The sequence below is a fragment of the Alosa pseudoharengus genome, unplaced genomic scaffold, assembly GCF_046254945.1.
Source record: "Alosa pseudoharengus isolate Yale_2024_CS ecotype anadromous, Long Island Sound unplaced genomic scaffold, YU_APseudo_1.1 YU_APseudo_1.1_scf_9, whole genome shotgun sequence".
Lineage (NCBI taxonomy): Eukaryota > Metazoa > Chordata > Actinopteri > Clupeiformes > Clupeidae > Alosa > Alosa pseudoharengus.
The window spans coordinates 27259376-27287057 of record NW_027468881.1 but is presented as its reverse complement, the minus strand read 5'-3'; positions in this window follow the sequence as shown (position 1 = coordinate 27287057).

Sequence of the window (27682 nt, the reverse complement as noted above, 5' to 3'; positions counted from 1 at the left end):
TGAAAACACCTAATTTTTTGCTTTTTAATTTTTAACTAGGTGGCGCTATACATGAAATAAGTGGTAATGGGATGGGTTGACATGGCCCCTTGAGATCAACATACAAAAAAAAGGTGGACCTCCTAGGCCCTACGGTTCTCGAGATATTCACAGAAAACTGTCTCCGGCCACCTACAGGCCAGTTGGTGTATAGTAACATAAATTAATTTATTGTGTGGCCCCAATGAACGGAATTCCACGAAACTTGGCGTGCATTCAGAGGGTGTCATAATGATCCTACACTTCCAATTTCGTGCAGTTTTGACTATGTTAGGTCACAGATACCTGCGATTACAACACCTCATTTTTACTTTTTTGTGTTTAACTAGGTGGCGCTATACATGAAATGAGTGGTTATGGAATGGGTTGACATGGCCCCTTGAGATCAACATACAAAAAAAAAATGGTCCTCCTAAACCTTACGGTTCTCGAGATATTCACAGAAAACTGTGTCTGCCCTACCCTCCTTTCGGGGGGTGCAGTCCAGCGGGGGGGCTACAGATCAAAACGAAAAACGATGGTTTCATGCTATCCATATGGGGTTACATGCCCACCAAGTTTAGTCTACCCCGGTCTTTCAGTGTCCCGGGAATCATTGACAGAAATTTGGACATGCGAAAAAGAAAGAAAGAAAAAAAAAGAAAAAAATCTGACAACCTATATGACCGCCGCTTCGCTGCGCGGCGGTCATAATTATTGTGATTACGAGCCAGTGGTTTTCAAACATTATGCGTGACTCGGACATCAACAGACTCATATCGTCCTCGCATGAGGACATACAGACTGCTCAGATAACAGGTGTACCTCCAGTTATGCACGGTTTTAGTCAAGTCATTTAAATGTGCTGGTGAAACAGTTGTGTACTCTGGGCACAGTTCTTCCAGAGCTTCGTGCCAAGTAATAAGCGTTGAGTCGAGATGTTTGTGAATGAAACGAAGCGTATAGGCCATGGGTTTCCAAAGTGGGGGTCGGGACCCCCCGGGGGATCACGGGACACCGAGGGGTGGGTCGCAAAATGATTTCCATAAATCTAATAAATCTGGGAAAAATAAAAGAGCTGTCACTTGACCGCACTTTAAAGACAGATTTTAATTCCCAGACGCTTGCTGAGTTCTGGATTTCAGTCGAGAGGGAATATATATACAGCTATTCAAGGCCGCGATGGATGTAGCCTACTGACGCCGTTTGGCTCCACATACCTGTGCGAAAAGACTTTCTCTGCACTGACATATATTAAAAACAAATGCAGATCGCGTCTAAATGTGGAGGATGATTTCCGTGTGGCCGTCTCCACAATTAAACCAAGAATGGATTTGCTGTGTTCCGCGCATAGCGCGCATACATCTCATTAGATGAGATTAACGCTGAAACATAGTTGCCAAAATGTTAATTTGCGCAGCAACAATGTACATATGTTTACAACAGTTTGTGGATATTGTCCTGACTGAGATATTCTTCTGTTAAAATGGAAATTAAAGTAATGTTTCAAAGTTAAGTTTGCACGACAGCAACAATGTGCACTCATGTTACATGGATATTATTTTTTGACTAAGGTATTCTGCTTTTATCATATAGTAAATTTCTATATGTAAAATCATAACAGGCTGCTCTGTTCTTTTGTGTTGTCGTTAAGCCCGTGTTTGGATAAGCCTAGTGCGTATGGCCAGTGCACACATTTTATTTTATTTTTTGAGTCACATCCAGGGATAGTGGGGGTCGCCAGTCTCTGGCACGGTTATTTTGGGGGGGGGTTCACTCTTTATTACGACATCCCGCAACGACATACCGTTATTACGACATGCCTCTATTTAGACATGCCCCTACTCCGACTTTTTTTAGTACCGCTATTCCGACATTACCAATCCTCATTTTCAATTTATCTCAGTTCCTGTATCCTATCAAATTCCAACATAGATGCATGGATGAGTCATGTCATCTGCACCTGCAGCTACATCAACAATCCACCCGCCATCCACTCCAAACAATGTTTTTCCCAATAATTGATATCGGCACACATTTCAGTCAAAACCTTAGGTGATTTTGAACTGGCCATGTGAATAAATGTTACACATTATATGTAAAACACAAGTAGCTCTCCTCATTTTATTCTCTAAGCTCTCAGGGGAAAACGGTCGGAAACTCCATGCATCAAACAAACTCTGCGCGTGCAGGCCACCTATATTAATTCATTAATGGCCGTCAATCAATGGCCAATTGCGCAAAGACGGGCGGAATTCTTGCTCCAGTAGCCTAAAACACTTCAGTGAACGTTCAAATAACCCCCAGAGTTCAGTGTCCATCAGGGTGTTCAAACTGGGTGTGCAATATTCAAGTTGCTTATATTGCATTTTAGAGGACAATGATAAATCCATGTGCAACGCATTTTGGCTTGCCAGCAGGTTGGATAAACTGAATTTACTACACAATAATGTAGGCTAGGAATATATCTTTGCGTGCAGTTGTTGAATTACACATAACACGTCTGCATATTTATTTAGTCTTCTTTCTCTCGACTCTAGGCTAGCGCATGCATTATCATGGCCCTATAATTGTGCAAAGACAGGCGGGATATCCGACGCTACTTTTACAGTAAACCACTTCACAACGAACGTTCAAATAACCCCCAGAGTTCAGTGTCCATCAGTCCCAACATTTAGAAACATAATCGAAAAGTCCAAGCGTGAATTGGGTGTGTTTTGATTTTGAGAGAGACTGGAGAACGGCCGTATGTCTCACAGCAACTGCGATAACCTTGTTTCTTTAAGGCTATCCTAACCTCCAAATATCCACATCTAATGAGGGTCGGCGACTATCCTAACCTGACTCCGCCAGATGGATTTGCTCCGCATATCCATCTGGGAACTTTTCATTGAAGAACTTTTGGGAAGGGGCGGACATACTGGTTAGCTGATTGGATAAACCATCTGTCTATCACCACCTTTGTTGGTTATCGACGGGCCAAATCAACCAATTAGATGAACAAAGTATTCTTCTAATGCCGTTTAACATACAATTAAGTTAGGTAACATTACAAACGTTAAGATGTTTTAACTTACCATTTATGAACCTAATCAACGACAATTCCCATCAAGTTTTCACGGTAGGCCCTACACTTCTGAAGATAGTATATTCCTCCATTATGAACTGGAATCAGCCGTGGAGGATGTCTGTGTCGTTCATTCCTCCCAGCTGCATGGCTGAGACTCATAGCTTCACAGTTTACCCAGGAATACTTTCTAATTTGAATAAAACTTGCGCGATAGCTATGCTCATCTCTGTGGATGCCGTCATGTTGTTCGTTGCGTCACACCTCAACCCGCCTCAAAGCCAACGCTGATTTGGACGTTCGTTTGGTGAACTGCTCCAAATTTTCTTTAACGGAAAGTATCCAGACTGATCTGCGAGTGAAACCCTGAAGCTCGCGAGATCAGGATGGTCTCACGAGGCTACGACTATCCAATACCCAATACTATTTGCAATACCCTCGATATGCATATTATTGGAAAGTTTAGTTTATGGCCGTTCGTGTGAGTACAATAACTTAATTTTGTAAATTTTACCAAAACGACTGGTTTCGCCTTGCAGGGTACATTTCATTTGTTGTCTTATCTTTTTTTATTCAAAACAATTCGTAGGTATCTATACTCAAGTCTAATTACCACCAGACACAAATAATCATCACCTAGGTTAAATCTTCTCTCTCTCTCTCCAAAATCTCTTCCTCTGAGATGCACGCGCTATAGGCTATAATTTAGACTATCCGACATTTTAAATGTGACTCTCTAATCAACTTGTTTTAGCTCTTAAACACGAAAAATATGTATTGAACATTGATGTTCAACGGAGCTGGTGTGTGTGAGGCGCACTATTAAAGACGCGACTAACCTTTCGGTTTCATTCGGTTAAAGTTCTTGTGCGTAGGCTATTACAGAATCCAATCCTGTCGATGCCCCTGCTATTTATCAATGTAGCCTTTTATTGTTTTTTTGCCATGAATCGTCTGAGCTGTGATGAAATCGTGTGTTGTTTAAAGTTGGGACGATTACTGTAGGCCTAGGCTATACTGCCCATATTGGAATAAAAAAAAGAATGGCCCACCCTAGGCCTACTTCGCAAAAGTCCACTCCGTTGAAAAATCCTGGCTATGGCACTGTTAATGACCTCGTGTCGGAATGACAGGACGTTTGAAAAAAAGGTCAAGTGCCGCTACTCCGACAATCAAAAAAAAAATGTCGCAGTAGTGGGACGCCTGAAAATTAATGTTAATGCCGCCACTTCGACAATTAGACGCCAATGTCTAAGTAGCGGCATGTCGGAATAGCAGCATGTAACCATTTTGGGGGTCGCGGGTTGAAAAGTTTGGGAACCCCTGGTATAGGCCATAGTGTGACATGCGTAAACCAATGGTGTAGAGATGACGCCACAGGGTTTTATTTAAGAGAGCCTACGTTTGTATGTAGGCAATTTATATTCACAATACTTAGGCCTAATAAACAATTTTATTTGTATTGGTTGTGGCAAGTTTACAACCGTCAAGTCGGTCGGACTAAAAGGGGAAAAAAATAAATATTTGGGTCTATATTGACAGGGTTGGTCGGGTTACGGCAAACGAAAATATTTTTAAGGATGGCCTGGCAGTGTTTTTTTGCGCGTCTGCAGAAATCAGCCAAATATGAATGTAATTCTGCGGCATAAAGCAGATGTATTTGTTTATTGTACAGAAAAATAAAAATGACATGTCAAGCAGTCAATTGACTACATTGCAGTCAAGAAGTAGGGCAAATTAATTTACGAAACCAAAACGTGGGTCATAGTTGTCTAAGCCTCTATTGCGTAGCCTGTAAAAAACGTCGCCAGATAGTATTAAATCGGCAACAACATTGTTTTCTGCAGAAGCCTACCCAAGGCTACAGATTAATTCTGAACAGTTATTTCTCTACTGGCTCAATTATCACACCACTGTTTTGTTTAACGTAGCTGCGTTACCCCCAACACTGACAATAATGTAGACAGCAAATTTCGATTTCGATTTTCGTTACCACCGTGTAGTCAAGCCTTAAGACATACCCAAGTAGCCTAAATCGAGGTAATGTTTAATTATGCATGATTTATTTTGTTATTGAATTCGTAGGCTGGGATTACTCTCGGCAAGTCTCCTGCTTTTTCAGTAGGGGCGGCAGGCAGAGCGATGTACAGTGGCAGAGCGACGCACAGTGGCTGAAAGTGGTACTAAAGCTTCACGCAGCTTCACGCCTCGTAATGCGCGACTAAAGTGGTCATTTGAAAGCGATGCCCACTGTAACATGGTCAAAACTGCACGAAAATTGGTGGAAAAGTGTAGGATCATTATGACACCCTCTGAATGCACGCCAAGTTTCGTGGAATTCCGTTCATGGGGGGCCATACAATAAATTAATTTATGTTACTGTTCACCAACTGGCCTGTAGGTGGCCGGACACAGTTTTCTGTGAATATCTCGAGAACCGTTGGGCCTAGGAGGACCACCTTTTTTTTGTATGTTGGTCTTAAGGGGCCATGTCAACCCATAACATTACCACTTATTTCATGTATAGCGCCACCTAGTTAAAAATTAAAAAGCAAAAAATGAGGATTTTTAATCACAATATCCCTGGCTGACATGGTCAAAACTGCACGAAATTGAAAGTGTAGGATCATTATGACACCCTCCGAATGTATGCAAAGTTTCGTGGACTTTCGTCGACTTAATTTATGTGAACATTTTGTGACCGTACCGTGACCGAGTTTTCTGTGAATATCTTGAGAACCGTAGGGCCTAGGATGACCAATTTTTTGCGTATGTTGGCCTCCAGGGTAGAGTTCTCAACGGGTCGGCCCGACAAACCCGACGGGACCCGCAGGTTCGGGTCGAAAATATAAGCAAATGACTCGGGTCGGACCTCGGGCTTAATCTTTTCTGCTCAGTGGAAAAAAAACATTTATTAATCATCGCAGCTGTTCACCGTAAAGAAAGTCTGCTGCTGCGTGCAACGTGCAGCATGGAGAGGGGCAGGGGCAGACCTGCCGCTGCGTGCACGCCTTTAGCCTGGAGAAGAAGATGGAGTTGGTGAAAAGTAGGCTAAACTTGCTGCAGGTGAATTCACCGTCGCTACTACAGGAGTGGGGAAATCAGAGGTCTGGAAAGTGTTTGGAGTGGTGCTGGATTCTGATGGAAATTCTACAGGTTATGTGCAATGCTCAAAATGCAAGGTGCTGATGAAATATGTGACCCTGCAAGGCGAAACCAGTCGCTTTGGTAAACTTTACAAAATTAAGTTATTGTATTCATATGAATGGCCATAACCTAAGCTTTCCAACGATATGTGTATCGAGGGTATTGCAAAAACTATCGCTAAGATAACTGCATCCAAAGTTGGCATGGTTCTTCTGTCATGATACGCCAGAAGAGGAAAAAATCACTGTTTTAAGTAAATTGTCACGCTAATATGTTGAATCTTCACCTAAATAAAGTCAGAGTTTAACAGTCAAAACGTAGCCTATGTTTTACGTCGGGCCGCGGGCCGGGTTCGGGCAGATAATTCATGTTGATGTGTCGGGTTACATCAGGTCCGGGCTTTAAAAGCCACGGGCCGGGTCGGGTCGGGTTGTAATTTTCAGGCCCGTTGAGAACTCTACTCCAGGGGTCATGTTAACCCATTCCATATGCACACATATGCATAAACAGATACACAAGCACACACATACATTCACAGTAATCATACGTATGACACATACTCATACAGTAGACATATGTACGCATGCATGCACATGCACACACACAGGCACATACACAGGCAAACACGCAAGCACATGCACGCACGCGCACACACACACACACATAAACATAAACATGTACACACACACACATGCACACAATTCAATAATTTCTCAGAATTATGAACAGGCAAGATGGGGGTGGGGTTGTATAACATGTATTTTACATGTGAAATCTATGAACTAATCATGTTTTGGTACTTGTTGTCTAGCAGATACCAGTGAGAATTAAGTGTGCATAATGCAATTCAGTGAGACAGTTAGAATCATATATGCCTTTCAGCGTGACTTATTTTTGTGGAAAAAATGTGCTGGACTGGGCGGCGGTCATATTTTGTACCGCTCTGCGGTACACCTAGTTAGAGATGTAACGGTATGAAAATGTAACCTCACGATTATAGTGACCAAAATTATCACGGTTTTCGGTATTATCGCAGTATTTACTTAAAGAGGCCTACACAAGCTGAAATAGTTTCAAAAAGTGTGACGGTGTTTACTATATTACAAAAATATAGGCACAACTTTATCAAAAGTGCAACTTTTAACCAGGGATGCTGGAACTCATTTTTGCACCTGGGGGTGCTCATGAGGGAGGATAAAATAAATTGTTACTGAGTAGATGTGATTTCTTTATTCTGGTGCATTTTAAGGTGGCCTATTGCTACTGGAGAAGGGCATATTTTCGTTCACATTCATAGGCCTACATCCTGACTGCACAAACGAACCTGGCTGGGCTGAGCATTCTTAATTCATAGCATAACATTACAGTGGTTATTGTGTGTTATTCCGTTCACTTTTTCCTTGGTCATGTTTAATTGGCTATGTGCTTTATAGCTTAAAGCGATGGTTCAGAGTAATTTCACCCTAGGGTCCTTTGCACCATGACCCCGAGCCAAACACCCTCCCAGAACCTGTTTTCCCTTGGTCGAACCCTGGTCGAGTAGCGCTGTCAGAAACTAATGAGTTTCTGCAGTCGTAATGCTCTGTGACCACTGTACTATCTGCTTCCACAAGGAAATAGTGTTTGCAGGTAAATGTATAGTTTATAGGCCTGAACGTCAGATTCACAAAATTTCTGTTAACTAACAAACTGACGGTTGTATGTGTTCACTGAACCAAGATTATGAAAATAAAACACAACTTTTCAATCTAAAACTTAATCTGAACAGATATAGTGCAGAAACCTTTCAGAATTCTTCACTTTCTGCTGACGAAAAACAAATGTCCACTATGTTTTTTGTGCACGTGAGCAACGTCTTTTTGTTGTTATGTCACAGGGTATGAATAGCTCAGCTGTGTGGCCAAGGCTATTCGTACCAGGGGTGTAAATAGACACTCCATTATGATATTTTAAATGAAAACAGTAATTGTTGTCGTCAACATTTTTATCGCGGTTTACCATTATACCGGTAATTGTTACATCCCTAAGTGTTATCCGATTGCGTCGAAGTCCAAAACAGTGGCGATTCTAGACATTTTTAAAGGAGAATTCCGGTGTGATTTTGACCTAAAGTGTTTTGAAACATGATACCGAGTGTGAACGTATGTCTCATAGCCCATCTCGGCTTGTCCCCTGCACTCCGAAATCTGGCGCTAGTTAGCCGATGCTACCAACAAGGCGGTCAATGGTGGTGCCTCGGCATCGGCATAGCCATGCAAATAAATCACTGTTTTACACCATTTACGAGGCTCAATGTATCTCCACACTTCATTGGTAGACTTACGAGGGCCCTGACATTTAAAACGAGACATTGAGAACTTTGAAAAAGCACTGGTAGTTTACTTACAAGACGATTTATACAGACAGTACCTTCACGAAGTTTAGCGTTTGCAGCCATCTTGAATTTAGTCACGATAAGTCGAGCGATGAGTAAGAATGAACAGGTATGATAAGGGATCAGATTCCAAAAATAATTCTGAGGAAATGCATGGATTACAGTTTCTTCCAGTAGCAGCAACTGGAATCAATGCATTTCCACGGAATTATTTTTGGAATCTGATCCCTTGTCATACCTGTTCATTCTTACTCGTTGCTCGACTTATCGTGACTAAATTCAAGATGGCTGCAAACGCTAAACTTCGAGAAGATACTGTCTGTATAAATCGTCTTGTAAGTAAACTACCAGTGCTTTTTCAAAGTTCTCAATGTCTCGTTTTAAATGTCAGGGCCCTTGGAAGTCTACCAATGAAGTGTGGAGATACATTGAGCCTCGTAAATGGTGTAAAACAGTGATTTATTTGCATGGCTAGCCCGATGCCGAAGCACCACCATTGAAAAAGCTGTTGGTAGCATCGGCTAACTAGCGACAGATTTTGGAGTGCAGGGGACAAGCCGAGATGGGCTATGAGACATACGTTCACACTCGGTATCATGTTTCAACACACTTTAGGTCAATATCACACCGGAATTCTCCTTTAAATGGGTGTAAAAGCTCAAATAATAACAGCAATACTAGGAGAAGATTTAATGGATACAGAGATACTTTGTTAAGAAATAGTTTATTAGCTGTTTGGTTTTGGTTGGTTTTTTGCTGTATTGCATTGTTAATTAAAAAAAATAATAATCTGATGCACTGTACATTTGTTCTCTGTCTCTCAGATTTTTGGTATAGTTGCTGGACTCTTATTTGGTTATGATGCCCTCTTAGCAATATCTATTCTTAAGGACAAAAGAACATCCCTCACACACCAAACAGGACAAAATGGTGTTACAGCACAACCAAATACCCAAATGATAATTGTCAAAGGTAGGTTACACTTTCAGGTTTCATGCTTGAATTACTTGATTTAAAGACATTTTAGTCTTATCAGGCATATGGTATCATGAGATATGTGACTAATAATAATTAATGCAATGGAAGTCTAGTAGTTATGCCATGTTTTAAGAAAATATCAGGTTGCTTTCACTGACAGTATGATGTTTTTTTCAGTAAGGACCTGTGAGCTGATGGAGATTCAGACAACATGATGACAGTATCCATGTGTTTCATTCATACATTCATTCATTTCAACAGAATGATTTTATTCAGAAGAGCTTGTTTCAAAAACAAAAGTTGTTGTAGGTTGTGAAGATGACTGCTTTTCTTTCTGTTGTTTTGCAACCTTTTCGCCTTACTGTTGAGAGTGAACATGCAATGTTAATCTGTTGAAAACAGTAGGCTACACTGAATTTACATGTACACTGAAATTGCGTGAATAAACTGCAATTCTGGAAAATGTGTCCCTTTACAGTACACCTAGCCTGGCCATTTGCCATCCCCTTGGTACGCTTGGAGGGAGATGAAAATCAAGCGGAAGTATGTAGGAAGGCAATTAATGCCAGGCTACAGTACACCCTAACTTGGATAGTTTGGTTGAGTGACTCACACTCCAACTTCACTATCATCCAATTAGGAGGTTCTATATTAAGGGTGTGTCTTTTTTGTAAATGATAACAATAATAATAATAGTTCGGTCTGAGATTGAAAATATTTTGCACTTCTCACTGGGTAGCACTTTTTTATATTGTGTCAAATCCAGCACTGAAAGACTATTTTTGCAGAATTGAAAGAATTGAATTTGTTATACTCAACCATTTTGATGCCAAGATCATCAAAATTGGATTATCCCATCACAATCCATTCCAGGTGAAAAACTGCATAAAAGTACTTCTGACATCATGTTAACGTTAGCATTGGTTGAGTGATGGAGGCTAGTTTAATTGTTGGTGTATATGTGAAACATAAATGTGGTTATACCGAGCAAATTTATAACAGCACTGTAGCTGTTGACGTGCTTAGAGTCCTTGGCGGCTGTCTGTGCTTTGTAAAATGTTGCAATAAGACATTAAAAAAATGTACACAAAAAGTACACTAAATAAATTTTCCCAACCCTCGGACTGAGCACTGCGAACGGTGAGTGCCCAGACCCTAAATTTTTTTGTGGGTCTGGCTCGTCAGGCTATGCTGCTGTTATATTAGCCTACAGAGCAACTAGGACAGGCGCGTGTAACTACAAAGTGGGGTCTGGGTCTGTGGTTGCGCGGCAGTTGCTAGGTAATAATGTAAACTCTATTTTTGCTGCCAATCACCAAAAAGCATGCCTTTTATGGCTGTGTACGTAGGCTACACGGGATTTGATGTAAACTATAAACACAACCAAGAAGAAAACTGTTTGAAACTAGCATAAATTATAATCAGAAGTTAATTTTCAGCAAAAACCAGAACAATTCGTGTCCCCGGAAATATTATTAATTATCCGGGACAGTCACTCAAAAAATAGAACAATCCCGGGAAATCTAGTGCATGTGGCAACCCTATTATGAGCTCTTTCTTCATGGCACAGTAGGGTTTCACAGAGATGATGTCAGCTAGGTCCTTGCGTAACCTGCATAGAGTGTCACAGTGACGCCACTTCCATTTGCCTCCATGGGACATGGGAAAATTTTGAACGCCAGTCTATGGCGAAAAATAAATTATTTTCTGGTCCCGGTTGACTTGTGCCTTGAATTACCCATATGATGTTTGTCAATTTTAAAGACAATTTTTCATGTAAAGACATTTGCAGTTTGTTTCGTAACTATTGAATTACAACATTATGAAAGATCGTAATTCCAACGACTACAAACCCATCAGTCGCGCTAGTGACGTTAGCTCATTCATAGCCACACTAGATTGTACAAGCATACCAGCAACAGGTCTTAATTGGGCTTTCCTTGCCGATGAAAATACCATAGGTCAGAGGATTAAACACATCAGGTAAGTTGTATTCGTCCATAGACTGTACATTAGATACTGTTAAGTGACATAGCAGGCAGCAAGATGCAACCGTTAACTAGCATAACAGCTAATCTTATCGTTTCATTACGTTGGTGACGTAGTGCTACATCGTTCGAGACGAGAGATGTAGTCCACTGAGCGGATTCGCACAAAACCAACATAACTTTTTAAGTCTATCGAACAACAGTACTTTCTTGACGTGAAAAATTATCTTTTAAATTCACACACCTCATATGTGAAATTCGTGGCACAATTCAAACTGGACCATAAAATAATTGTTACCTCTCCATTAACTCCCCTTCATATTTTTTTGAAAGATAGGTCCCTTGTAGCGGAAGTAAAACGGAAGTCACTGGGACACTCTCAGCCCTACACACACCTGGACTCGAACCCGCAAATAGCAGCACTTCGATCGGGAGTCGAGTGTGCTGACAATAGAACTAAAAGCCCAGGCAGCTAGCTTTCATGCCAGCACTACCCTTAAGGCATCGGGGAGTGAGGTTTACTAACATTCCACGCGCACAGCTATGCTAGCTGGCATCCATTACACTTGCATGTGGGGTCATTAAGAGTCTCTTGTCTGAGCTCCTCCATCCATCTGCAGGATAGCACCTCCACCGCCATGACTTCATAGTCCTCAGTCTCGTCAGCAGGATTTGTGAAGGGGAGGTGTGATCTCGAGAGTGCATCCGCACATAGAGCTATTTGCCTCTGTTGTACACTATACTGTAGAGAGGTTGTACCGTTGGAGTTTCAGCATCATCCTCTGCAGCCGGGCAGAGGCTGTGTGCAGTGTTTTTTGGAGTATAGTGATAAGAGGCTGGTGGTCGGTTTCCACTGTCTCCGGTCGCCCCTAAATTAAGTAATACAAATGTCTGCCATTGAAAGACTAGAGCTAAAAGTAATTTTTCGATTTGCGCATAACGTGATTCAGTATCACTGAGGGCTCTGGAGGCAAAAGCCAGTGGCTTGTTGTGCTACAGGGGGACTGCACCTAACCCATGTAGAGAGTCATCTGCTGCCAGCACAACCGGCTGGGAACATCAAAGCACTGCAGCACCGGTGGACTGTCTCAGTTTTGAGAGGGTAGCCTCATCCCAGACAGCACACATACATCTGCCCGATGTCGGTTTCAGATCAGCATGGAATCCTCCCATATAATAATGTAGCAGGGGTATCGGCCTGAAGTCGCTTCCATGGATGTTGGCTTTTGATCGTTCCTACTATCCAAAGCAGATCCCACTATCTGTTTTTTTTACCCCAGCTTCCATGTATGTTGGCTTTTGATCGTTCCTACTCATAGACTGTATATAGAACTGGACAGTGTGGCTGCATTCTGCAGTGTTCTATGGAATTGAAGCCGCCAAGGCAACACCATCTTGGAAAATTTGGAGCCAATTTGAAGTGCGGCTGCGCAGCAAAAGTTGAAGCATGCGCAGTGAAGAGGAGTCGCGGTCAGGCACGCCCAGAGCCATATAAAGGTAGAGTTGCGACAACTCCATTGACTAATGGGCTAATGTTCCATTTTTTTTTCCAACAATGGCAGCTAATGGAAGCCTCATAGTTCCCGGAAGTTAACAATTAATAATAGCAGCAGCCAACATTTCAGACTCAGATTTATATTCCTTTGCCTCATCCGAATAATAATAATAACAGTAATAGTAGTAAAGTAATAGTAGGCTATCAATAGCCTAATTATAATAATAAATGATTTATGTATCAACCATGACTTTTCTGCTGCTCAGTCTTTATCAGTTCCTCATCAAATAAATTAAAAGGACAGCAATATGCTTGGGTGTAAGAATAGCAAGTTATTATTTGACCGTGAGACTTAACCCAGGAAAGGCTGTCGTTTTTGTATGGAGAGGAGTGGGAGCTATAGCCTGACGTAGTCATACTCAATTGTGGGCGGGACTAAGTTCGGAATGGCACCCAGGCTATGGGAGCTAGGCTATTAGCTAACGTTACTGTCTTGGCTGAGCTAACCTGCTTGTCGTGTCATCATAACGCCTTTGCACAGAGGAAATGCACAGATATATGCATCAGCCGAAGTTCCCAAAGCAAATGTAGGCTACGTTTCAGTCCCAACTTTCTCTAGTCACTTCCAGAGTTCGTGTTTTGGCCGGCGTTAGCGCGCTAGCCAAGTAACGGCATTAGCTCGCCTCTGCTTGATTGAAATATCAGCTGAGGTAATGCTAATGGGTTTGAAATCTATTTCTCCGAGCTCGGTAGTGGTTCTCTGCATCTATGAAAATTCATTAACAGCAATCGGTAAGGGTAGACTTTAAAGATGAAAGTGTTGCGGTGAATTAATTGTTGTTTTTGTCTCTTGCAGGAGAACCTGATTTTTGGGGGAACATTTTCTAACAGCATTTTTTCATCATTCAGACTTTCAATAAAACATTCAATAAAATGAATTGAAAATATTTCTGGCATCTTTCTTGTGTCTTTATAAATCTAATCATCTATAGCCTAGTGTAAAATGTGCAATCTCAAGTTCCGACCTAAATAAATAAAGGTTGTATAATCCGGGGGTGGGCATAGCTTTGATGAGTCGTTGAAACATTGGCTCATTGTCGTTTTCGATGATTTTCCGACATCCCGGTGATGTCTTGCCAATGAGCAAACGATGAGTCGTTGAAACATTGGCTCATTGTCGTTTTCGATGATTTGCCGACATCCCGGCGATGTCTGGCCAATGAGCAAACGCTTCCTATGCGATGTCTTCTAGACGGTAACGGCATTCATCGGCCCGACATCGGTAAGATTTATGTGTGCCATCTGGGATGGTGCTCGTCAGCACCATTCTGTGTCCACGCAGGGGTGCTGTGAGTTCATTGCAGTTTCGGATGAACTATGATAGTAGTCATACAAAGGAACCGCTGCAGGCCAAGTTTGTCCTATAATCAGGCGAACGGCCTTCGGTTTTTTTGGGGTCGGGTTTAACACTCGTCAGGAACTGTCATAAAGGACCTCAGATACCCTGAAGTGGCATTTGTCAGGGTTAAGTTTCAGACCGATGGTGTTCATCCTGTCCATGACCTACCCGTATAATGCACCTCCACAGACTTTCCTTAAAGCAGGACTTTCATCCACAATGATCTCGTATGGGAATCCTGCAAAATCTTGCTCCATGCAACGTTGGAACACATGCGGAGGAAACGTTAGCGCCCAGCTGAAGTAATGAACGTGGTGAGTTTTGATGACTGTCAAAATCCACATTTCGCATCTAGCACACCGAACATATGCGCAATGACCTGCTCCACTGTCTTCATAGGATGTTGAGGTCTGAGTAAAGCTTTGTTGAGGTGCACTGGGTCTATGCATAACCTGACTTGTCCATCTTTCTTGCTCACTGCCACCATGTTTGAGACCCACTCAGTGGCTTTCACTACAGGTGTGATGACTCATGCTATGACTCCTTCATAGCAAGTGGCATCCGCCAGGGGGCACATATGGTGGGGTGCATGGATTTGTCAATTCGCATGTGGTAGATGACTGGCAGCTTGCCAATGGTGTTATAGTAAAACAAGTATTTATAGTGGATGGAATCCACTATCTTGAAATCTCCTGGCTTCTTCTTATTATTATTATAACCTTTTTTTCTTTTTACCTTTTCAAGAATTAATGCGACTCTAACCGCTTAACATACAGACATGTTGAAATAACCATTTTGTAGGTCTGGAGTTGGACAACAGAGTAACTTTTCACTAAAGGGCCTATGAATGAAATGCATGGAGGCGGTGCATGTGCTTCCCACTAAGTTTTAAGATTTTCTTAAAAGTTTATACTTTTTGAGAAATAGGGGATTAAAAATGGTAAAAAGCTCATTTTTCCCCCATAGACTTGAATGGCTGTGATGTCATAATGGCCTAAAGCCAGCTGCGCTCGTTAAGATCCCAGAGTAGTTCCCGGGCTAATTAGAACACTGACACAGGTGTAACCTGTGAATTCAACTGTCTCAGCTTCTAATGCATACAATATGGTGCTCCCTAAAACTACACATCCTGTTTAAGTGTTTCCTGTGTGTCAAAATAAAAGTCACAGCCATATCTCATGCTTTGCGCATTATATCTCCAGAACGGTTTGACGTATATGCTTCAAATTTGGTACAAGTGTTTGTATGGACTCAAAGATGAAGTGAGTTGATGTTGGAGGTCAAAGGTCAAAAACACCTTGAGTGTTATATCTCAAGAACGCAAGGTATTTTGGCACGAGGGTTTGTATGAACTCAAAGATTAAGTGATTTAATGTTTTTTTCCAGGAATTTCCCCACCAACTTTAGCAGCTTTCCATCCACTATTGTAATTCCTCTGGCATTACATTCTAGTTGTATTTGGTATGTTCTGGAGCCCCTTGCTGGAAGGTCTGGACATCAGGACTAATGCTGACTAGGCCAAGGTTGATACTGTCAGAGAGGCCCAGGAGTGATTTCACATTCAGGCTCACTATTTGAAACTCTGCATTAGGGTCCACCCGTTTTAATGTGGCTTTTGAAATTACATTGTATTTTGATCCAGTGTCTATTTTCACTTATAATTCTTCCTGTGTGGCTTTGGGAACAAATGTGGTAAAAAACGAATCTATTTGTGGTGGAGCCTTTATACTCACACAGTAGAACACGTCCTGTGAGTCCGATGATATCTCTAATTCCAGTTTACCCTGTGTGTATAGCCCCTCTGTGCACCTGAAGGCTTGTCATCTACAAACGGTTTGGATATACAGCACTTTGAAAAGTGATTAATTTTCCCACATCCGTTAAAGAGTTTCTTGAAAGCAGAGCATTTTTTTCTGCAATAGGCATTTGCCCCACCCAGGGGCGGAGCCAGACATTGTAAACATTCGGGGCTTAGCCCATTTTTTTTTTTTTTTAAATAACCCCTTAAATAATGACTTCTAGTGAATTTTGTGTAAACTAATGGACACATTGAGACTTAAAAAATGTGAAACTAACATTCAACAGATTCAAGGTATCTGACTGGCACTACACTGTGTAAAATTATAGTTTTGGGTCTTTCAAGAGGCAATATCTGTTCATATCTGTTTAGCATGTACTTAGTTAATTAAGCGTTTCTTATGGTTTGTATATTATAGTATTTGTTTATTTTCATTAGGCTATTGTTTGATATGATATTATTGTTTATTATTGCTATTCTCCTTCTTCCTCTTCCCTGGTCTCATCTGTGTGACAAATATATAGAATATCTTATACTATAATATACATAATATTATGATATATTTTACAGTATGGCCAGTCATCATGGTATTTTAGAAGGAATGCATTATCATCTTGACATAGGCGTTTCTAAATTATATTAATTTTGTAATTTAGCAAGATTATTCATAGGTTTCATCAGGTCCCTTTACACAGGTGCATAAAATCAAGCACCTAGATTATGAATGCAGACTGCATGGTGCTTGATTAACACACTTATGGAAAGGGCCCTTTCCTCTCAATATATCATTGTAATGTTTTTTTTTTAGTTAATAATTAGTTAGGCAGCCAAAACAACATAACATGACTTTTATATTTATGTGGACTCTTGGATTATAAGATCTGTGGTGGTGGATAGGATATCAACAAGGTTTTAAGGTAGGCTAACAGTTAACATTCTTTTGTGCAACATATGACACTGAAAAGTTGACATGGGCAGATAACTGTTAATGGGTTTGTCTGACATTTCAAAACAGTGTAGCCTAATTTATTAGCTACAAGACGAGGATCACTTTGTTTTGGGAGCTGGAATTTCTTATTCTGCAGTAGGCTTAGCTAGCCTATGAGAGTACTGAATTTGCCTTTTCCGCCGACGAACGAGGACATTTAACGTAAACGTTAAGCATTTAGTGCTAGGGAGCTAGCCAAGTAGCCTAACGTTAGCCTGCCTAACTGACTCTTAACGTGAAATCACCAACCTGAAACAACACTATCCGTCAGTTCACTGGGCGATGCTGTTGCTTGAACGGAGCTGGGTGGTCTTTTGAAAAACTTTCTAATATCCATAACGTTTCAATAACATGTACACAAAGTGTTTTATCACAGACTGTAAAAGTGACAGACTTCTGACAGAGGCTTTTTGGAACACCGAAGCCATGACGTAGCGTTGTCAAGGCAGCATTTTCACTGGATCTAAACAAATCAATCTAACTATTGAAATCACCATAGCGGATAGCCCAGAGACCTGGCATAGATCGTGTAGCAAGTCAAATTATTTTTCAATATTGGGCTTTGAAAATAAGGGATATATTTCCTCAGTAATAGAGCATTTTGTGACATTTATAGAGAAACCGAGGGGAAGTGTCTATGGAAATAAGAATTGCCGGGAATTTAAAACACTAAAAAAAGATTCGGGGCTTAAGCCCCCTAAGCCACCCCCTAGCTCCGCCACTGGCCCCACCGCAATTTGAGTAGTCAAGTCAAGTCAGTTTTATTTTTAAAGCGCATTTAACATGCACATAGTGCAACCAGAGCCCGTCTACGGAGAGCCTTGCCACTCCGTATTAAGTCCCATTGTACCGAATTTTGGTTGCAGTTCCACCATATATCCACTGGGGGCGATCGCCATGAGTGCAGAATGAATGGGAGTCAATGGAGCTAGACGGCTAAATTTGTCTCTTTCACCTGATTGTCGTTGACAAATCTCAGATTTGATTGTAGTTTGTATAACTTCAACATGGGTTATAGGTCAAAAGTTGAATGAACGAGTACTTATGTCCTTTTGATTTCTTACAGTTTGGGTCGTTGTTGCCCATAACACACTAGCATTGTGCTAATGAGTGATGTCATTGACACGTTTGAAAGGCTTTTTAGAACAATTAAGTGACTTTAAAAAATATAATACTCCACCAAGTGTATTTTCTTTGCCTCCCCTTTCGAATACAATATTCAAATTACTTGAAAAAAAATTATATCCCGAGAAAAGTGGATTTTGAGGGGTACAGCTCCATAGACCTCCATGCATTCTGCACTCGTGGACGAGCGCCCTCATGTGGAACCACAGAAGGAACTGCAACCAGTTCAGAAACCGGAAGTTTTCCGAGAGTGGCAGTTCTCCCCTTATTAGACATTCTCTGGTGCAACCCAAAGCGCTCCAACAAACAAGACACAACAAGACAAACGATGCCGGATGGAGCGGCGTAGTCGCCAGCGTGCCCATGACATCAAGACATGACAAATACATTTAAAAAATAACAAATACAAAAAATGCTGGACGGAGCGGCGTAGTCGCCAGAGTACCCGTGACACCAAGACATACAACAAAACAAATAAACAAATAAAAAGTGAAAAAAAAAAAAAGAAAATATATTTAAAAAGGGGAAAGGTGATGTTAAAATTAGTCCAATTTCCAAACCAGCTGAAAATGTCCACGGGCAATGATGATCCGTGAAAACTGCAGAGTGTCTTCACAACTGATATGCCAACAAAGTACTTTAACGTTAGCAAATGATCAACCCGGTGAATTCACTGGCAGTCTGGAGATCACGTAAACGTTAGGCCTTGTAGCATTCTCTAGACTGCAGTCTGGAGATCACTGGAAGCACAGTCTGTAGTGGGCGATCGTGTAGATCTGCAACTCGGTGGACTTCTGACCGTCTGTTACTCCGTGAGACTGCAGCTCCTCACCGCTAGGCTAACGTTAGTCTGCAGTTGGCATGGCAGCTCGCAGGTCAGCAACAGCTCGGCGGCCACGGCAGATCTTTCGCAGAGTAACTAGCCTAGGTCCAGCTGTCTAGTCAGTACACCAAATAAGGAAGGCCTATAGATAGTAATTGTGAAAATAAAATATGTAGAACTTGCAGTTTGGTCTTGTAGCCTTCTAGCCATCTAGTATAGGCCTGAATAATATGCACATGAATTGACACTAGTTAAACTCACCTCAACATGTTTTTTGCAATCATTTAACCCACCATGGGCAATGCTAACACTGTTACAAACAGTGCATCGTGCAAGACTAGGCCTATCATTATTTTTTACTCTTATAAACAAGGGTACACTTTGAAATGGGTCTTACATTTTTCTTTTTTTGGGGTGACTCTCCTATTCCTAGACACACTGAACTGATTTAGTTCGGGAGAAAAGAGATTAAAAGCCCGCCTACACTGAAAACTGATTGGTTGATTTAGCGAAACAGGCCAATCAGGATGCTCTGTCTTGGATGCGCTCAGACACACACGCCACCCCTCTCTCTCTCCCCTGTCGTGTGCGCGCTACACTCAGACGCACACGCGATTTTAGGTCTCCCTCTCACGTGCGCGCTCTTGATCGCTCGCTATAGATTCCGGGAGATTTTAGGGGAGTTCGACCATGGAGGTATTATATATAACTGGAGAGAGTGACTAAGTCCCGCCCTCCATACAAATGAATGGTGGAGGCTAGGCTAGTAAATCCGGCCAATTCATAGTCAACGCCATCTTGAACACTGGGGTTCGGATCCAGCGCCAGTCGACTCTGACCATGCGCCAGTTACAAAGCTGGAAATGACGCATGGACCAACGTCGATTTTTATTGGATATTCTGTAAAAAGAGTGTCATCCTCCAGTAAGAGGGTGGCGATAATGCACATAAAGTCCTTGCCTCATAACAAGAAGAAGAAAAAGTTGCTCGGGAACGCGCATGGAGTCCGAGTGGAGTCGCCCTGAAGCGCAACTTAATTTCATTGGATAACACAGCGGCTCTAACTAGGAGCGGTCTGCTTGCTGTCCTGCTGCAAATATGCATTCGAACTTGACGTGAAATATCCATGGTCGAACTATAAATAAACTATTCGGTTTTTAGTGCCAAGTGTAGCGCATTTTTACAGTCTATGATTAGTTTGTTTTTTATTTTATTGTTTGCCATCTCATAGCGGGTGCTCTAAACGTATTCTAGCGTTGGCCCATGACCAAATCAAGCCAATAATAGCCAGTAGCCACAATAATGACTGGAGCCAGAGCCCTCAATAGCCACCCTGTTTTGAAAATAATATTGAAGATAGTATTGAAGATAACGCACAAAACGGTCAGCCTGAGCGGACAATTACGTCCCCAACTCATCTAAAATGTGGAGTCTTTACTTTGAGTTGTACACCGCACAACCGTAAAGTAACGGTTAAAGAGAATATTGTCTGCGGACTCAGCAAAAAAACAGTTTACTTACGCATCCACGACGTCCAATCTTTGCGCTCACCTGTGGAGTTACCATCCAAATGAAGCAGCGGAGGCACAGTATACGGCCAGAGCATCGCCAGGCGTCCAACATCGTATGATTGCATTTCCGTAAATCCTAAATTATGTCCAGGGTCTGCTATCTACTTAGGCTGCAAAGCACAAGTATTTATTTGAGGTATGCTTATTCGAGGCAGACCTTTATTTCTTACATTGTACGTTATTGTGAGACATGCGTTTTGTTTGGAGCGGCATACCAGGCTATCAAATGCAGACGATTTTCGGCTTTGGTATGGGATTTAATTTACTTTTTGACTTTTATTATATAGTTAAATGTTGAGGCTGATGGGCATTTAAATATAGAGGGTATTTGATGATCGATCACTGTAAAGTTTCGTGTAGTTGAAAAAGTGTTGGAATTTCCAGCTGTTTGCGAGACAAGGCCATTTTCATTCATTGAACGTGCGCTGTGCTCTAATGGAATCCTTATTGCATAGAGAAGTAGCCTAAATTGAGTTTTTTTTTTTTTTAATTATGCATGGTTTACTTTTTATTAAATTCGTAGGCTGGAATGCCTCGCGGCAATAATTGTGTTTAAATGTAGTAGCCTAGTGCTTCAGCCTCTGGCAAGCTCCAAAGGGGGCGGCTAGGTTGAGAGCAACGTGTTGGATGGTGTAACGAGACAAGGTCTTTATGCCGCTGTTCATATGTTTAGGCTACGTTTGTTCGGGACAAACAACAACGAAACAAGATCAATACAATTTTCTTTATTTGTTTATTTGTCATATGATGGATAAACAACCATAATATGCACGTCTTCTCATAGGATCCTCAAGAAATACGCACTGAATAACGTTTGGCTGTAGCCGCCGGATAGGTACCCGCCCACCAACATGTACGCGCATGAGAGCTCGTACCCAACACGGATTTTCGTGCATGGAGCTGGTTCCAAATGCTCCATGCAGCGCCATATTTGAAAATGGCGTATGCTAACATGCCGAAGCTAATCTGCACGCTCTTGACCCCCTGAGTTCGACTTGCGGCAGATCTGTGCAGATCTGACTTGATGTGATGCATGCTGGGTTGAACACAATGCATACTGGGATGGACGCAATGCATACTGGTTAGAAATTCTGTCCGACTTCTGTCAGCCAGGGAGGGACTTACCACCGTGACACCATGTCACATGGCCTTAAAATATCGCGGGAGTCTTAGCCTGCAGACAGATCTTGCAGTTGCCTTCCACGAGCTGCACGAGCTGAAACACGCCCTCCTGACGTCAGTTCAAAGACGTGATAGGGCCATTTGGGAGGAATTTCCTCATGACGATTATGACTAGAGGCTCATGCTGCTTCCTTATGTTGGAATATGCGAAAATAAACAGAAATCGAAGGGATACATTCTTATACGTGATTTCTGCAACAATGGTAGGCTAGCCTACTGAAAACGTTTGGATATTCTGTTATTTTATGCTGTTGGCTAAATAGATAGACACACATATAGGGAAAACACTTGATATTGAATTTATGTGCTACAATGCAGGCCTGTTAACTGTAACAGTGGTTTATTTAAACTACATCATAAGAATTTATTTCGTCAGTCATCATGCTCATTTTAATGAGTAAGAATGAAAGTTCTGCTGTGTTTATTGCAAACAACATTCCGCGATATCTCCCGCGAGTCACGTCAGGCAGACTGTAGCCTCTGTCCGGGATGAGCTGCCCTCTGTTGTAGCTCCTCCCGGCTAGGCTCTGAAGATCACGTTTACGTAGTAAGCCAGACCAAGTCAGACTCAGCCGAAGTCAAACAAGCCTTTTATCTAATTTGCGGGTGTCAGGGAGACGCTATCAATATGCGGGAGTCTCCCGGAACTTCCGGGAGACTTGGGATGTCTGCATCATTTCATACATATAACACTAACGTTACATAATGTTTGACGACATAAATTACTCAAATACCAAAAACCGGAACACTTACCTTGTCTGTAATTAGAGAAATGTGCCTCTGAAGGAGAGTTTTACGAGCAAATAAAGTGACCACGGCGCCGCAGGAGGCGAAGACGTTCAGAAGATTCACAGCTCCAGCGGTAGGTCCTAGCTCGCGTTCACCTGTTAATTCACCCTTCGCTAAGCCACACCCGAAAACCGCCACAGGCCAATCGTGGCTTAGCAACCCGTCACTAGGCACGGGAGGTCTGACAAGCTTTTCGAGTTTTGCCATGTTAACCTGTGGAGACTGAAAGCCTGTGGGTCATGAAGGGCACTTATTTGGATGTGTGGTGCCCTAACCCACGTAAAGACACAGTGAAATAACATGTTACACTATAGAAACATGATATAATTGGGAACACATATTGTTCTAACTGTAAAAAATGGCATATTGCATGATATTTCCATAACCGCGAGATACACGCTTCACGATAACGGCAAGAAGTTGTTAACAGACGTACACCAAGATGTAACCCATCAGCAATCTATTTAAAATAACACCTATTTAAAGTACCATTCATGATATGTTGTCAAATATTGAAGTTGTGTGAAGTACATAGCTTAAATGGTATGTTTCTTTCGTCTCCCATGCCTGTTCCATTCATTCTGGCCAGGAGAGTCGAATGAAACAAAACGCACATTCGACTTTTGCTTAAATAACTCATGAACGGTTTTGTTCAGAGATGAAATTCCAACTGTATTTGACAGAGGACAGATGTAGGTTGCTAGTGACAAAATATTAGCTTTCAGTGTGGTACAATGTCTTTGTAAATTACATTTCATTGAAAAGTCCCGGTTGTCCCCCTATGTAATAGACGTGCAGGGTGCTAAAGCTTGTCAGACATAGCAACAGTAACTAAGGAGGGCGGGACTTAGCGAAGGGTGAATTGCTTTCAGCTGGAGGTCACGTCATAATGCTTAAAGTTGCCGCCACAGCGGTCAATGTTAAAGCAACACCAAAGAGTTTTTTGTACCTTAAAATAATGTTTCCAAAATCGTTTCAGTGGTTCATCAACTCGTAACAGGGTGAACGGCACTTTCTGCATTCGCTTCGCGGCCCTCTATCGGCTATAACCGCACTATGTAAGTTTGCCAGATCGGGTAGCGGATCTGTAGTTCGATGGAATGAGACATGAGAAACTACAAATTTGACTTGCATCTGATGTCGCAATACATCGTACTTTCATAAAATCATGCAACATATTCTACCTTGTCTGTGGACATTGTTATTTGCAAAGCCGCGCTGGATAAACAAATAGGCTAGTGCATGCGACAGAGGAAAAGTTCTTTGGTGTTGCTTTAAGTCAATGGGAATTTATTGCTCGTAAATATCGTAAATATCTCAAAAGGTATAAAGTTCACAAATGTAAAAAATACTTTGTACAATTATCCGTTACAAGACCTTTGTTTTTTTTTTGTCATTTATTTTTTATTGAGGCAGATAAATGTATATACATTACAGTAGTAAATCTTCAGCTTATGGCCTTAGGTTATGTACATTTTCATATAATGAAAAAGAATAAAAGAAAAATAAAAAACAATATGAACATGGGGAGTTTACACTTTACATTCCATTTCAGTTGGTACATATGTAAAAAAAAAGGAGGACAAGACTAAATAACCCCTTCAGCTAACCGAAGTCTTCTCTTAAACATGAAATATACCCAGTCCACTTGGTCCAAATTCTAGAGAATTTTTCAAATTGAATTCTTAATGAGTATGTCATTTTTTCCATCACATATATGTCTTGAATCACATCTAGCCAATCAGTTAGTTTAGGAGGATCTGGTTTTAACCATCTTCTTGTAATAGCTTTTTTACTTGCAACTAGAAGCATCAGTAGTAATCTTTTATCCCTGTAGTCCCAATCATCACATTCAATGTTTCCTAGAAACATAGTATCAAACCTGTATGGTATATTAATCTGAAAAACAGCTTCTAGGTGTGTGTGTATTTCTTGCCAGAGCAGGGCATTCCCAAAAAACATGAAAATGATTGACCTCGATGAGTCCACAAGCTCTCCAGCATCTAATATTGGGTATTTGTTTACGCTGTTGTAAGGGGGTAACAAAGAATCTGGTCAGATTTTTCCAACTAAATTCTCGCCAAAAATTATAACATGTGGTCTCCCACTGCAGAGTACAAAGATTTTCCCAATTCTCAGCTGGGAGCTGTAGCCCACTCTTCTTTTCCCATTTTCCTTTAATATAAAGTGTATTGTCAGAGTTAGCACTGCGGAGGCCACTATACACTCTAGAAACAAATTTGAAACATATTTGTGAGGTAATTGCTTTCTCAAACACTTCTAATATCCCCTTTCCCTCTGCCTCTAAAGTTCCCGCTATATTTTGATTGTAATGATGTCTGACCTGGAGGTATCTATGAAAGTCTTGACGCTGTAGGCCATGGTCATTCTGCATTGCTTCAAAACTTTTTAGAATCCCTCTTGTTGCAAAGGTGGTATAGGTTGTTAAGCCCTTTTCATTCCACATTTTGAACCTGGCATCTAATTTAGCCGGTGGAAAGTCAGTGTCAAATGCGCACCATTTCAGCTTTCTGAGTGGCTTTTCAATGTTACAAAATTGTATTATCCTCTGCCAAATCTTCAAGCCTGTGTTAATCCAGGGGTTGTTTAGATTTAGCATGTTTTTCTGCAATTCACAGTCTGCTATTACTGCTGCAAGAGGAATCTCACCAGACATAGCGTTTTCAATATCCTTCCACCTGGCAAAATAAAAGGAGCTAGACCAGCACACCAGGGCTCTTAACTGGGCTGCATAATAGTAGTCACGCAGGCAGGGGAGGTTTAGACCTCCTTTTCCCTTGCCTAACTGCAGTGTTTTATACCTGGTCCTAGGTTTCTTACCCTGCCACAGGAACCTTGAAATTAATTTATCCCATTCAATAAACTGATTGGTTGGCACCTCAAATGGAAGGGCTTGGAAAAGATACAATAATCTTGGAAGTATGTTCATTCTGATAGATTCAACTTTAGAATTTAAACTTAGAAAAGGGATGAGAGTCCATCTTTGCAGATCTGCTCTAATGTTGGCATTTAAAGGAGTGTAGTTCAGGTCAACCAGCTTTTTAATGTCTTTAGGAATATTAACTCCCAAGTATTTTATGTAGTCTGCATCTCATCTCAGGTCATACTTCCTTGATAAGTAGTCAGGTGGGACATAGTTGAAGGGGAGCACTTGGGTTTTTTGTACATTTAGTTTATATCCTGAAATTGTCCCGTATTTGTGTAGTGTATCCATCAATTTGGGGAGTGTTAATGTGGGTTGTGATAGATAGATTAGGACGTCGTCTGCAAATAGTGCAAGTTTATGCTCGTCAGTATCCATTCTTATCCCTTTAATATTACCATTTTGCCTGATACATTGACTCAGCGGTTCAATAAACAGTGCAAAAAGGAGAGGGGAGGCAGGGCATCCCTGTCTTGTCCCTCGTTCGAAAGTAATGGATTTTGATAGGGCACCATTTACTTTAATTCTAGCTGTGGGGCTATCATTGAGGGCTTGAAATATTGCTATGAGAGATTCATGGAAGCCAAATTTTGCTAACACCCTATATAAAAAAGACAATCTCACCGAATCAAAAGCCTTTTCTGTGTCTAGGCTAATCAGAATTGCCTCTGCATTCTGTTGATTGATATGGTTAACAATATGTAGTGTTCTTCTCAAATTGTCGTGTGTCTGTCTCTGTCTAATAAAACCTGTCTGGTCCGTATGGATAAGTCTAGGCAAAATCCTGTCTATCCTATGTGTCAATATTGATGTGAACAATTTGTAGTCCACATTAAGAAGACTGATGGGACGATAATTGCTACATTCAAGTTTATCTTTTCCCTCCTTTGGAATCAAGGAAATTATCGCTTCTCTCCATGAAGGTGGGATTTTCTTTTCCTGCAGGATCCAATTATAGGTCCTCAATAGTATTGGGGCTAGTTGCTCGCGTAGTGCTTTATACCATTCAGCACTGAATCCATCTGTGCCTGGCGACTTACTAGCCTTCAGGTTGGAGATAGCAGAATTCAGTTCTTCAATTGTTATTTCTGATATTAAAGTTTTATTTTCTTCTTTTGATACTGAAGGTAAGTGTAATGACGCGAGGAATGTGTCCATTTCTGAAGTATTATCAATTTGTGGTTGAGAGTAGAGGGTCTTGTAATAGTTTTCAAAATGTTTTTGAATGTTCTCTAATCCATAGTCTATTGTTCCCAGCTCTGGATGTCGTATGTTGTGTATAGTATTCTCTGCCTGCTGCTTTCTTAGTTTGTATGCTAAAAGTTTTGTTGCTTTCCCCCCTACCTCATAGTAACGCTGTTTTAGAAATGCCAACTTCTTTTGTATTTCTTGTGTACTCATATCTTGTATCTGTTTTCTTAATTTATCAATTTCTTGTTTAGCCTGATCATCCAAAGTGTTACTATGAACTCTTTGTAACTGTTTTAATTCACTTTCCAGGTCTCGTAACTTTTGTACTCTGAGTTTTTTCATATGTGATGTAATGGAGATAATTTTGCCTCTCATAACCGCCTTAAGCGTGTCCCAGAGAATATCAGGCGTTACTTCTCCATTATCATTTATTTCTAAATAGGTATTAATCTCCTGTTTCAGACTTTCTTTTATGCCTGTATTGTTCAGGATGGTTGAATTTAGTCTCCACAATGTTTCTCTTCGTTCTCCAATAAGGTTTAAAGTTAGTATAGGGCTATGGTCAGACAGAGTCATGGAACCAATGCAACATTGTTCTACCATGTGTAAGTCCCTACTGAAAGTAAAAAAGTAATCAATTCTCGTATACACTGCATGCGATGTGGAGTAGTATGTGTAGTCATGCCTGGTGGGGAAAAGCTCTCTCCAGACATCCACTATCCCCATTTCTTTCATTAATGAATTTGTTCTCTTGCTTATAAGTTTTGGCTCCGAATTGCCCCGTGAGACATCTAATTTAGGATTT